At 40.0% G+C, this 13442-nt stretch overlaps 1 protein-coding gene across 1 annotated transcript in view; it reads left to right on the top strand.

Moving 5' to 3' along the window:
- Nucleotides 1-222: 222 nt before the first annotated feature.
- The window catches only part of map1ab (microtubule-associated protein 1Ab), a 40840-nt gene continuing 27620 nt past the window's right edge, over nucleotides 223-13442 (top strand). The window contains exon 1 of the mRNA XM_017305223.1: nucleotides 223-298. The gene's annotated coding sequence lies outside the window, so the exon portion shown is untranslated. The remainder of the gene's footprint in view (nucleotides 299-13442) is intronic.

The raw sequence follows: 13442 nt of genomic DNA, 5'->3' as shown, positions 1-13442 counted from the left end.
CCGCATATCAAAACACAGCCCAGGTCCCCGTAAGGCATTGGAGAGGCTCTGGAGATAACTCCCATCCAGGTGATACAGATGAACTCATTGACTTCCTCCTCCTGCTGCCCCTCCCCTGGCTGATGTTTTTCTCTCTACCATTGCCATGGTTTCCATGCAGCCCGCTGGCAACAGAACGGCTAAGTCGCTCTCCCCGCGCTTGTTTTTATCCGGGACAGGACGAATGACCGTGCAAATCCGGACCCCGGTGCAGTGCGAGACGACGAAGACGGTGTGTGTGGGAGTGTGAGGGTGGGAGGTATGTAATTTGGTTAAAACAAGCAAGCGACCATCGTATGCACTCCAAAACAGATCACTGTTCTGATGATTCATTCATGCTGAGGAGGATGCTGCTGTTGCACCATCCTCGTCTGTGATATGTGTGTGTGTGAGTATAGGGATGTCTGCAAGAGGATGATTGATGCCAAGCAAAGCTGCTATTTTTCCAGATTAGTCAGTGTTCCTCCTTCTGTGTGTTTGAGGTACCGTCGTGTAATATAGCTGCTCCAGTTTCCTTTGCAGGGTCTGCTGGTACCGAACAGTACCAGTGACTCAGCAAAAGGTGCTTCGACCCAGACTCTGTGTGTTTGTTAGGGATCTAAATGAGCGTCTGTTTGTGTGCAGGATTATTTTTAATCTCATGTAAAACTGTGAATGAATGAGTTCTGGACGTGGTGTTTTCCTCGGAGAAAATCTGTCCATTGTTTTGCATTCTGGCTAATAAAAGGCCAGAAAAAAATTGTCTTCCAACATAGAGGTCTAATTTTAATTAGTCAAGGATTAGAGGAGGTTTGGTATGAATTAAAAATGCTGATTTTTTATTTATTTTTTGGTCTGTCTCAGGAATCTCTATCCTGCTGCTGTCAGTATGCGACTGGGCAAAAGCCGATATGAGATTCTCTCAGTGTGATAAACAAATGTGAAAAAAAAAACAAAACCTTTTGCATGGTATTATGGTAGTGAGCCGCTGTTATTCATGGGGAACAAAACTGCCTGTAAATAGCTAAAACCCATAGCAAATACTTGAGAGCTGCTCTAAGAACGCTCATAATTCTTAATAGTTCACACAATAAGCATAACTTAACCTACATTAATACACACAGTGGAAAAGGCATTAGCTTTACCACAGAAACTAACGTCTACAGTCTTCCTCATTTTCACTCTTGGGGTTCAGCCAATCAGTTACTGAACCGCGAATAGGCACAAAAATTTAGTTGTCGATTTATGTTTTCGCATCCACCTAAATAATGTGTAGTTGCGCCACTGGATATAATCATACTGACTGACATTTATTGACTACTTTTTTTTTTTGACAACACAGCAGTTGTTTGATATACAGATATGTTTTTTTTAGCTACAGATATTTAGTGGGATAAATTAGTCATTGTCAGCTGAAGCACTAGGTTGTTTTGAAATATAATTGTAGCAGATGTACAGAGTGCTAAAAAACTGAAGTAAAATATGTAATAAACACCAGCAGACTTAAAACATTTACATAAACCTGTTTGTTGAAAACAGTGACACCTAGCGTTAGCTGGCTAACTAGCTAATTTAGCTAGTGCCTAACATTTTTTTTTAACTTTCCTTCAAAAAACTAAACAAAACAACAGATACAAACATTACTGTAATAACGGTGACGGACAGCGCTCCTTTATAACCAGGACGTTTTGTTTTGTTTCATCCTCTTGTTTCAAGCTTTCCAAAGAGGGAAACATGGGAGGGAATGAGCAGGCTAATCTCTGCTGCAAACTCCGTCCTTTCCAGAACTTTCTCTGCCATTTTATTAAAAAGACATTAAACCAAAGGAGAAAGTGTTTATGGTATCTGGCCCTATCTACATGTTGTGAATTTAGCATGAAGGTGTCTGCTTTAAGCTTGACACCCTATTCCATTTATGATTGACATTTATTTTGAAATAGGAAAGAATGTAATTCTTGAGCTATGCTGATAAAGTCCAATTATAAAGCTTTTTATTTTAAAATCAAGCTAGTTGATCATTTGGTTGCAATTTGATGGCAAAAGCCTCATTATGCCTAAGTCATACATGTGGCTGCGTTTTCAGTATTCAGTATAGACAGTATTGTGAGAAAAGTGAACAAAAGAGGCAAATGAGTTACAAAATGCTCTCTCAAAAAATTTTCTTGACAAGTTTTCCGGCATTTAGCAAATAGACATAATTTTGGTAATTCTAACTAAGCTAAAACATGAAAAGTTTGGTCTGATTTAATGTCAGAGAGAAAAAAATGTGTAAGTGTTTTTTTATTTGTTATATTTAAATATCTGTTTTCAACTGTATGTCAATGCATGGTGAATTCCTCACTCACCAAGGATTACTTCAAACACTCAGACATTATTGAAACTTTTTAACTTCTAAATTTCCCCAGTAATATTGTTTTATTTTGTTTACTTGAACCTAGTAGTTTTTATTGCCTCATCTGTTGCACTGAATGTATCGCTACATCCCTCTAAAGTCTTGGTTATGGATGAAGTAAACATATTGAACCGGACTGTTAAATTCTCTGAAGACTTGATGAGAGGGAAAAAATCAATTTGGTTAATATTGGTCTTTGTCTCATTTCTGACATTCTCTGAACTGCTAATTTGATTGGACCAAAGTAGAGTTTCCATAAAATATTTACGCTGTTTGTGTTGCGTTTGCCATGGAAGATGAAAATAATATTAAAATGTGTGAAAAATATTAAATCTAAAACTGAAAGAGGATAAAAGGCGCATTTTGTCACATGGTGCATTACATTTCTTAAACATTCAACAAAAGGCCGTTTATGCCAGTATGTTCACTGATGAGGCAAACATTTTGTCCTGACATGCTTCTATTTAAACTCAGTGTCATTGACAGAGCTACGTTGAGATGTTATGCTAAGTGATGTGTTTTGTTACTGACAGCACATGCTAGGGTTTTCTTCACCCTTCATTAAATCAGTGGCTGCATCTTCTTCAAACATGGCCGCTGCAGCATCACCTGTTGGCAGGAGATGTTGCTCTTATGTGTTGCTGTGGCCTGTTCTCACGTTGCTCTACAAAACCTCAATTTTTACTCAAATGAATAACATTTAGCTTTCTGAAAAATAGAAAAAATCTCTGCAAATGAGTTCTCGAAGTAAAAGTCTTGAAAGAAACTTTTTGTAAAGACAGTACTAACTTAAGGCCCTTCCTACTGTGCTGCAGACGCTGAAACAGTTTGCAGTTTCTCTTATCTGTGTTTTAGTTTAGCTGGCAGCTTAGTCACACAGGATTGGTTACCATAACAGAGGTCTCCTGCACAAACAGATTCAGCTCATTGACCAACTAGCACTGCAACCAACTCTGTTTTTTCGATTAAATGATAGTTTGTCAAAATAAGATAGATGTTCCTCGCTGGGCATAATTAATCAGATACTTATTGTTCTGGTTTATGTCACATAGAACCATGTGTGTAGTTTTAGTCTTTAATCGTCACACATGCAATGAACCCCAATCCGGCATTACATCACGACTACTGACAAGTGACATGAGTAACACCGGTTGTCTGGTTGTCATGGCACCTTTTAGGGTGTTTTCCACCTGCTACATTTGTTACATTGCCAGCTGGTGCGGTTCTCTTCCACTCTGCACTGTGTCTAACAAACCAAATTCTTTGAAAAACCTGTTCCCTTCCCTCTCCTGTGGTGGCGCTGCAACAAAAAACACTGAAGAAAATGACCGGAAAAACTTCTGAAGAAGACACTGAGCACAACTCTCTATTTAACGAAATGTAAATAGGAATGTAGTGGCGTCAGATTTTAGTGGTTGTAGGATTTCTCTTTTGTGTTTGGCAAAAGACCTTTAGTCCTTTCTCCTGCTAGCACTAGTCTATGTGTTGTGTTGGTTGTATTTTCCCAGAATGTCGTGTGCTGTAGTCTACTTCCTGTTTTTGGAGCGTTTTCCGGTCAGCATACAGTTGCATGTGCATTCTAACCGCGCCGGAGTTCACTTCAACCAAACCGGACCAGAGTTTGCCTTTTTATACAGCATCTGAGTTTGGTTACGCGTTTGCACCTCCCCAAAATGAACCGGACTTTCTACGCAAGCAAACATGATTAAAGCATCTGCAACTTTCCTGAAAGTTGATGTTTTACTTGCAGGAAATAAAGACAAGCATATGAATATGACTAAGTTGACTAGAGCCACATCGTGGTAGCTGGACGATTGTTTCAGGACATCTGCAGTTGTTGTGGGTCGTTCCTGATCTGCAGCAATCAATCAACTTTATTTCTTTAAAAACCACTAGGGTAGCCAAACTGCATTGGTCAGTCAAGTAGTTTAAGGAAGGAACAGTAATTATCTGCTTTTCCTTGTTCCAGTTGATAATTCAAGACCTTGTCCACACAGAGACAATGTTAGGCATACCTGCAAAGGTTTTATGTTGTTTTGGCATCTTGGGAGACCAGAGTGTATAAATTCGAAGACGCCCGAGTTTTTGTTCTCTCTATTCTGCATGTGCCTCGCTCTCACAAACACCGAACCTTGTGCCGTTTGGTGCTTCTTCTGTCGCTCTCTGGCCAGTGTTACAGCACCACAGACTGGCCCGGCGGACCCACAACAACATTTTCTGCAACCTGTTGTTGCCTCATGCTCCCCACAATTAACTGAACTGCAGCAGGAGCTTTTTGTTGAAACTACAGGAGTTAGAAGTTTCAATAAACAAACAACATGAAGTTGTGACAGATTAGCTGCCGTCCAGCTTTACATGCATCTGAGGAAGTGATTTAGAGGAAATGAGGTGTTAATGACGAGCACAGAGTTTCCAGCACACACAACACTTCTTACTATCCAACGGGTGAAACCGCTGACCATTATAAAGATGTTGCCACCCTCACGACTCTCCTAGGACCACTTGGCGTAGCTGGAGATTACAGACCTCCTCGACTGTTCTCATTCTTCATTAGGTCATCTCATTAAAGTCTTAGGCGACTTATGTCATGGGGTAAACACTTGAATGGGGCCATTAGATGGCTTGCCAATCTGTAAACCAGCCAGATTATGTAAATGCAGCACTTGGAATCTGCTTGAACCGGCATCTTTAACGCTCCAGGCGTTACACTGATTTGCCGTAGAAAGAAAGAAAAAAAAGTTACTGCTTTATTCGGTAACAAAGTTCTCTAATCAGCTTGTTTACTGCTAGGAGTACTACTGCCTCTGCTCACTGCACAAATATAATTACTCCACCGCTCTTCACATACAGACATAATAAGACTCTCTCCTCCCTTAAACCTGTCAGTTAAACCGAGGAGTCCGGAGGCCATTATCTGCACTCCGCAGAGCCAGGAGCAGGGCCGACTTGTTGAAGGCAGACATCTAGCGGGAAGGTTGTGACTTTGATGGCAGCTTCCATGTTGCTACCAGACGCCGAGTTCCCTACCTGCTCAGTGCAGATAAGAGAATCACCTCAGCCAAACCGAGTTTCCAAACACTGGGAGCAGGTTAAGAAGGACCAGGAGAACAAAAAATCTTTAAAGAGACAGACCTCACCGAGTTGTCTGCTCAATGTCTCCAAGATGTTTTACCTGCTACAAAACTCATAAGAAATAGTTTAGAGTTTTGTAAATGAGGTTCAGTAAACACAAAACAAAACAAAAGTTATGAATAGTTAACATCTTGCATCCAACAGAAAAACCTCTTGGCATCTTCTTACAGTTTAAGTTCAGACTCTGATCCATGCAGGAAAAAATATTACAACTATTTGAACAGTTGTCTTAATATTTAAGATAAATATAATAAAACAGACTCAGTTTGTTTAGGTTGAGGTTGATTATGTTCTCTGAGTAGCATTGTATCTACAAATCCCTCATATATTTTCACTGTGCTGTGAAGCTAGACTGCTTCTGATGTAGCCAGGGGGAAAAAACACCAATCTCAGCCATTTCACCTTTATTTGGACTGTGGGCTCTAGTGGAGTATTTCTGTGCTCTGAGCTGCTGATATTGCTACAGTATTTCCTTCCCTTTAAGCCTAAAGTATATTAGCAGACAGGACCAGATTCAATATCCAGCTGAGCCGTCAGCAAGTTAAGGGCTAATGGAAGCATGCATTAATCCAGGGGTGCCCAAAGTCGGTCCTCGAGGGCTGGCAACCTGGAACAGGTTTTTCAAAAGGTTTGGGCCGTTTGACACATTGCATTGTGAAAGAGAACCACAGCAGCTGAAAACGTAACAAATGTCGCAACTTTGTTCCTCAGTCTACCAAACTACGAGTTGTGAACTTACACTAACATACAAATTAGTTACCATAAAACGCCTTGCTATTCCAAGATAACGTAAAAGCTGTCATAGAGCCTCAACTTTGTCAAAGCAAGAAACAGACCATTAAAGCTGAATATTTCTGCCTTAACATCAAAACTACGTCTCATAATATGTTCGTTGAGTTTGTCTGAAAGCCCAGCGGTACGCAGGAAAGGCACAGAGAGAGCGGCTGCCGGAGCCAACAGTCCTGGGATTGGTCGGCAACAATGGAGAGCGGAGAGGGGCGGTTCTGGCTCGGAGAATGCAGCAGTGAGCTGTCTTTGCAGTGTTTCTGCGCCTCCCTGTTTGTTCTGCTGCCTTTCTCCAGACACAGAGAGGGAGAAAAGATACGCATATGCAGAAAAAAAAAAAAAAAAAAAAATATATATATATATATATTTATATATAAAATCCACACAGTGTTTGAATTCATGTGGAGCAGGGCTGCTTCGTCAACTACTCCTCACCCCACCTACTCTAAACTGAGATCACTCGGTGTTTTTCAGAGGAACAGATCCAGCCATGAGGTGGTGAAGCAGCTTTGTCACAGCCTGTGCGGTTTCCATCTCCGCTCCGTTCTGCATGACAAGCCCTCTGTCTCCGCAGATGTTCCCTCTCCGTCTTCCTGACAGTGGAGAGATGGTTTCATTTTTGCGAAAGGTCCAGGTGTGCCCTCTGCACGTTCTGTGATTCCACATTCGGAGACGGTTGGGGAAACTATTTGTTTTCCGCAAAACTGCAAGGTGCAAAGCTGGCAGGTTGCAGGAGTGAGGACAGCGAAACATTTCCATGTAGTCACCCCAAAATCTGAGACAGCGTGAAATGCAAAACTCAAGTAAAATCTTTGTTTATTTCTTTCATTTACTGGCTTAAAATGAACATATCACATGACAAAATGAGTAGTTTGAAGAAAAAATCTACTAACAAGCTGTAAATCTGATTCAGAGAGAAATGTGCAGAAAGAGCGTCTGACGGGCAAAAGATAAAAACACAGAGCCCACAGAGAGAGCAGTCACACAGCCAGTTTGTGCTGAGTGCGGCCATATTGAGCCGAGGCGAGGGGGGTGGGGGGCGATGCCTCGATGTCTGCCGCTGCTCCCTTCAGATGGTGCAGAGCGGCAGCTAATATTGATCTCTTCATCAGGAGTTATTCCCAAAGCCCCCAGCCCCCGCCGTGTGCTGACAGGGATGTCGGTGTGTATCCAGTGTCCCTGACACACCCAGTCCTCAAAGGGATGGGCCGATCCGAACCCATTTGTTTTGTTTTTTTTTTCACTTCACATTTACCGCTGAGATTCCAGCACGCTGCTTTAAGAAAATCCATGCGGCAATAAGCGTCGATGACATTTGTAATCAGTAAACGGTGCGGCCTGCGCTGCTTGTTGTGCACCGTAAGCAGGGCAGCTGGTTTGTAAAGCTGGAAGTGATTTATAATCAGAATTCTCGTTAAAACCGAACGCCTTTGTTTGTGTGGCTGTTTTTCAGGGGTAAACTGACAAACTGATATAAATCCGCAGACATCACAGTTTATTTTTCTTCGGCGTTAATCTATACATCGGTGCTGGATTACTTTAACAACTAGAAGCTGCGGTATTGTGTATTGACAATGTATCCCCATCTTATAGAACACAACCATTGACAAGTTGATCAGAACAAAGAAACATTTTTTTTAAGTATAAAAATGTAATTCTTTTGAACGTATCAACTTCATGTTGAAACATTCGCGGCTGCAGTCCACTTATTAATGTTATGGAAACCCTTACTGTGTTACTGTAAAGTAGAGGTGGACCGATCAATCCGAAATATTGGGAATACCGATACTAAGCCGGTATTGGATCGATACTGGCTTAATATTGATACTGTAGTTTCAGTTCTTGAAATGCTATTGTATTTTTTGTACAATTCTACCTCAAAAATTTGTTTTGACTAGTTCCTAAATGATAATAATCTGGACTTGAGGAAAAATTAACAAAATCATGTTAATATGTTATTAAAGTATTTTGTAGACACAGAGACTTTGTAGGTTTAAGCAAAGTAATTCAAAGAAAAAAAAACACACAAAACGCCTAATGAGCAAAGGTTTGATGATATACCAAACTTTAATAAGACGCATCAGTATCAGTATCGGTATCGGTAAAGGCGATTTACTTGGTATCGCATTGATTCCAAAATATGCAGTATTGCAGAAATCTACTCTTCAGGACTGTTATCATGTGATGCAGATATGAAGTTTAGTCATCAGTTTATACAGCAAGAGATGCTGTAATTCTCTGTAAACTGAGCCAAGAGAAGCACAGCGATTAGAAATAGAAATGGACTGAGAACACGCCCTTGAGGAATACCACGTGTGATTTTTCAGCTGTAAGTAGGTTATCATTTCCATTTTGGATGTTTTGTTTTAGTCTTTTGGATATACATGTTGTTGTTTGAAGGAAAGTTAAAGAAGTTACGGATCAACTTCAATAATATAATTACCCTACATCAGCAGATGTTTGGCATTGAGAGAATGTTTTAAAAAGTCAAAACTACTGGAAAAGAAAGTGTTTTCTGACCTGACAAACTTTATGCTCACAAACTACAGACATGGCTGTCAGTATGTCTCAGTAATATGTGGGTCTTTCCCTTGGAGACCCACATATTCTGTCTAAAAGGAAAATAACAGCACTGACTCCATCTTTTTTTCTGTTTCCAGTTAGCTACCACAAAACCATTCAGCATGTTTCCATTAGAAAAGTATTTTTCTGTCAAGAACATTCTCGTCCATTCTGTCTTTACAGCAGATAACAAGTTACCCTCTATGTAAAGTAGTGCCTTCATACTTCCAAAAGGTCCTTTGAGTAATAAAAGTGCATTTTATAATTGCTTATATGCAATAAAAACAAAGGAAAAGTCTGTTTGAAACTTGCTTACGTTTTGTTCTTTTATTATTTATGACACCTTTGTGTATCTAGAAGCGTTTGGCCTTTAGCTGCAGTGTGCTTCGTTGCAGCGTGTTCAGCTGGTCAGAGGGTGAGTGAGCTACGGCTTTGCTTCGTGTCAGAGTTGATCAGCCCCTCTGCCTGCTTTTAGATAAGTTATTACCAAGCAAACCAAGCCAGGAACATAAAGTTGCACCCCGAACGCCACCTAAAGCTGGAAATAAATCACCGAAGGCCAATACGTCTCTAACAGGAGCCGCAGCCGACGAGAACCGAAGGAGGAAATAACATCCTGCCGGTTTATAAGCCTACGGATTTTAAAGGGCAGCTTCTCTGCATTTCCACTTATTCTCTCTGTCTCTCTTAAAGCATCCGTCCACCATTTTTAGGTCTCCCAACACTGAGGGATAGAATATGCTGAGAATATGCTGTCCGTGTGTGTGTGTGTGTGTGCGTGTGTGTGTGTGTGTTGTGGGGTCAGACAGGTATTATTCAGACCTGTCCTCTCCTTCGCCTGAATGCGGTCGACCCTTAGACCCCGTCTTGTGTCTGTCGCGGTGATGAATGAGGTCCTTCTGTTGGTTGACGTGTTTTTGACAGCCAGTTTATAACAATTCTGCCTCATGAAAATGAGAACTGTCCTTTTAACAGGCGTGCCTGCTTGAGTGTTGCATCATGGTTAAAACAATATTACCGGAGACGGTCCAAATATGGGGAAAAATGCTGTTTGGAATTTGCTCCCCTGGAAAGAATATAAGGGGGCAGGATTACATGTTTTTCAGGCAGATTGTCCTATTTTATAGTACAATCAAATAACTATATTAACTTCAGTTCTTGTAAAAATGCTGTATACATCAAATATTATTTAAAAGAAGTTTGACACTGTAATTCAGTGCCTTGAAATTGTCTGTCACCTTAAACTTATTTTCTTTCTGAAACTCCACCTTCACCTCCACCTATTGTTAGCCTTTAACAACGTTTCACTGAGAAGGAGTTCCTATAATGAGCCCAGCAGGTGCTAGGTTCCACCGGGTGTATGCTAATTGCTTCTGGCTAGTCTGAAGGAGCCGAGCTGCTTTGTGAGGCAGAAGCTTGGAAACTTCAGCTCCAACAAGGAGCTGAAGATTCTCTTTGGAGCAAGCTCCTCCAATGAGGAGGAGCTTTGTCCTTGAAGGTGGAGCTAGGTCCAACCAGGTGTTTTGCACAACTGAATGGTTGCCATGGAGATTAAAGTATTTCTCAAACATGCATGAAAGAATCAAAGCAACACTCCAGGTATGTTTTTGATGAGAGTATAACAATATAACAGGATGTGAAGGTCACAGTACTGGCCCTTTAAGAGAAATGTTAGAAATGTAGGTTTCATGTGAAGTCTTGATAATTTTTTTTCTTTTACGTTTAACCCTTTGGGGATTCATAAAACTGACTAAACACTTAACACCTTCGTGTTCCAAAATGGCACATCTTTTCACACTGTTATAAAAATTCAATATTAACATTTTTTTTCAATGTTTTTACATTAAATCTATTCATTAGCTTCAGACCTATCCAGAAATATTAAGTTTTTTCATATTTTCTAAATCTTCGTTTTTACACCATTTTTATATAAAAAAAACAACTAAACTTTTTTTAAGGCAAAAAACCGACGATATGTATTAAAAAAACTCCCTCTAAAGTAGAATATTTTTGATGTGCATGTTTTAGCCTTGATTAGGTAGAAAATTAATAGTAACTTTGATTTCCATGCATCATTATTTTTGGTATAATGAGAGTTAAAAGCAAAAACTAACACTTTTATCCCCGGTGAACCAAAATGGTGATGATCTTGAAAAGATGCTACGCCTTTTAAACACGTACCATCAAAACGTCCGTTTTGGACAGGCAAGATCCCCAAGAGTTAAAAAAGACTTGGGGCGTTCTGGTTTGTTTGGCAGAAGTGAAGTTGTGTCATTTCTCCCTCCTTAGTCGTTCTTCGGGCCTTCAGACTGTGTGAGGACGGATATTGTGAGCTGGTGGTGATGTCATTCTTGGCATGCGGCGGCCCAGACTCTAAGAGACCATGACACTTTGCCAATATTCCCACTCTGCCCACCTCTCCTCTCTTTACCAGCCCCCTTTCTGCATCTCTATGCTTCTCCTCTCTTTCAGGGTGGTCAGTCAAGCCCGTCGGTCTGTGTGTTTTCTTTCGCTGCGGCTCAAATTATTTACCGTTCCTTCAAAGCTTAAAATAAAACCAGAGGAATTCATGACGTCATGGTTTCTTTAACTTGGTGGGTATAATAAATAAAACATGAGTTGTTGAGCCTGACATCACTTTACGTGTTTAGCATATTAGGATATGGAACAAACCATACAAAGCTACTTTTATTTTGAAAAACATGCATCACAGTTATGTTGGAACTAATCATACCTGGTGCAGGTCCGCATAACAAAGATCAAATATCAGTAATACAATGAATAATTAAAAAAAGGCTTTTATTTTGATGATTAACTCATAAACTTTAATCTGAAAGGCTGGCAACCATCTTTCATAACTATTTTAGCTTGTTTTTTTAAAAATATGAACACAGAACATACATATAAAAAATGTAAAACATTTACAAAAATCATTCTTAGCTGATTATTAAAGCAGAAACTAGAAATTGATTGACCTAAACATTTTTGTTCATAAAATATTAAGGCAGATTTTAGATAGTATTTGTAGGCTATATTTTTAAGGGCCAACATAATTTTCCGTCACTGGTTTAGTTTTATTAATTGTGCTGTATCTCCTTTGACATTTTGGGGCTTTTATTTTGAAGAGTGTATTTATGCTTTAGTTCAACAAGCAAAACCTTTACTTTAAATTTGCATATGAATAATCTAAATTACAACATTTTATGGTTTTTATATGTAAACGCCTATTTAAGATTTATTTTGAAAGGCCAGCATAAGCATTACCTTCCTTTATTCTGAAGAACTTAAAAAAACAAAAAAAAAAGTAAAACATTACATCAAAACAATGACATCATTCTGGTGTAATAATAGAGATTTGGAGAATAGCTGAGCTTTGGTACATGATGAGTATAAAGATGCGAGCGTGAAGCTGTGGCTGTGTGGATGTTTGGCGTCAGCAGCAACAAACACTGAGGGACAAACATTTAAAGGCGAAAGGGGCCCGGACTCAGAGGAATGGGGGGATGTTCCGTCACTCTGAAACTGGAAAACTTCTGATTTCTTTTTTTTCCATCGTCCTATGAAGATGAACTTCCTGAAACGGCAAACCGCTCATTCGACGGCGGTTCTTGCTCTCCTGTCTTTTCCTCGTCTCCCTCGTTTTCTTTCTGTTCTGGGAGTGATAATGAGTCTTTTGTTCAACCAGGTGGAAATTTCTCCACCAATGACAGTAAAAGTTAGTAAAGTGCTTGACAGTGTTTTAGGCTGAGAGTTCTGTCCTGATTTATGAGGCGGTGGCTTATGTAGAGATAACGACGCGGGGCTTTGGCAAAGCCCGGCTTCGTGATTTAATGTAAAGGGACAGTTATCTAAATCTGCTCACTGTTTTAAAATTGATATCTTTTTTAAAGGATTTAGTCAGATGTTGAATAGATTTCCGGTGTGTCTTGTAATTAATTGTGATTTTTGTGTGCGTCTTCCAATTCAAAAAACGATCATTATGGCGGCCGAGTGTATTGTTAAAGCGCAACTATATACATCCACATGCAAGTAGAGCAATTTATCATGACAGCCATCAAATACTCCAAATAACACATGTATGTGATATGTAATATCCACACTGGTGTTGAGTTATCTTTGGAGATGTATCATCAGAGAAGCACGTGTCACTATAGCAACTAGAAGCAAAGGAAAAAAATAAAAGTCTTAATGTTTGAACAGAACCCAACAGAAAGTCTATTAAGTGATCATCAGGCGAAACACAGTAGCTACGAATAAAAATAGATCGCAGCTGCAGAATAAACTGCAAATCCCACGCTCAGCTCCTTCAGACTAGCCAGAAGCAATTAGCAAACACCTGGTGGAACTGAGCATCAGCTGAGCAAATTATAGGAGCTACTTCTGAGTGAAATTCTGGTAAAAACGTTGCTAAAGGGTTAATAGAGGAGCCATGTTGTGTTGACTTCCTGAAGGCGGAGTTTCAGAAAGAGCAGGAGCTTCTTAAAGAGACGGTGTTTCTTTGCAAAGGGGGTTAGCTTCCAGAAGCTAGTGCTGTCTGGTGGGTCGTGGCAAC

Source organism: Poecilia reticulata, linkage group LG6 (genome assembly GCF_000633615.1).
Source record: "Poecilia reticulata strain Guanapo linkage group LG6, Guppy_female_1.0+MT, whole genome shotgun sequence".
NCBI classification, from domain to species: Eukaryota; Metazoa; Chordata; class Actinopteri; order Cyprinodontiformes; family Poeciliidae; genus Poecilia; species Poecilia reticulata.
The sequence above is the reverse complement of the archived record's forward strand: the minus strand, read 5'-3'. Positions and strand labels throughout refer to the sequence as shown.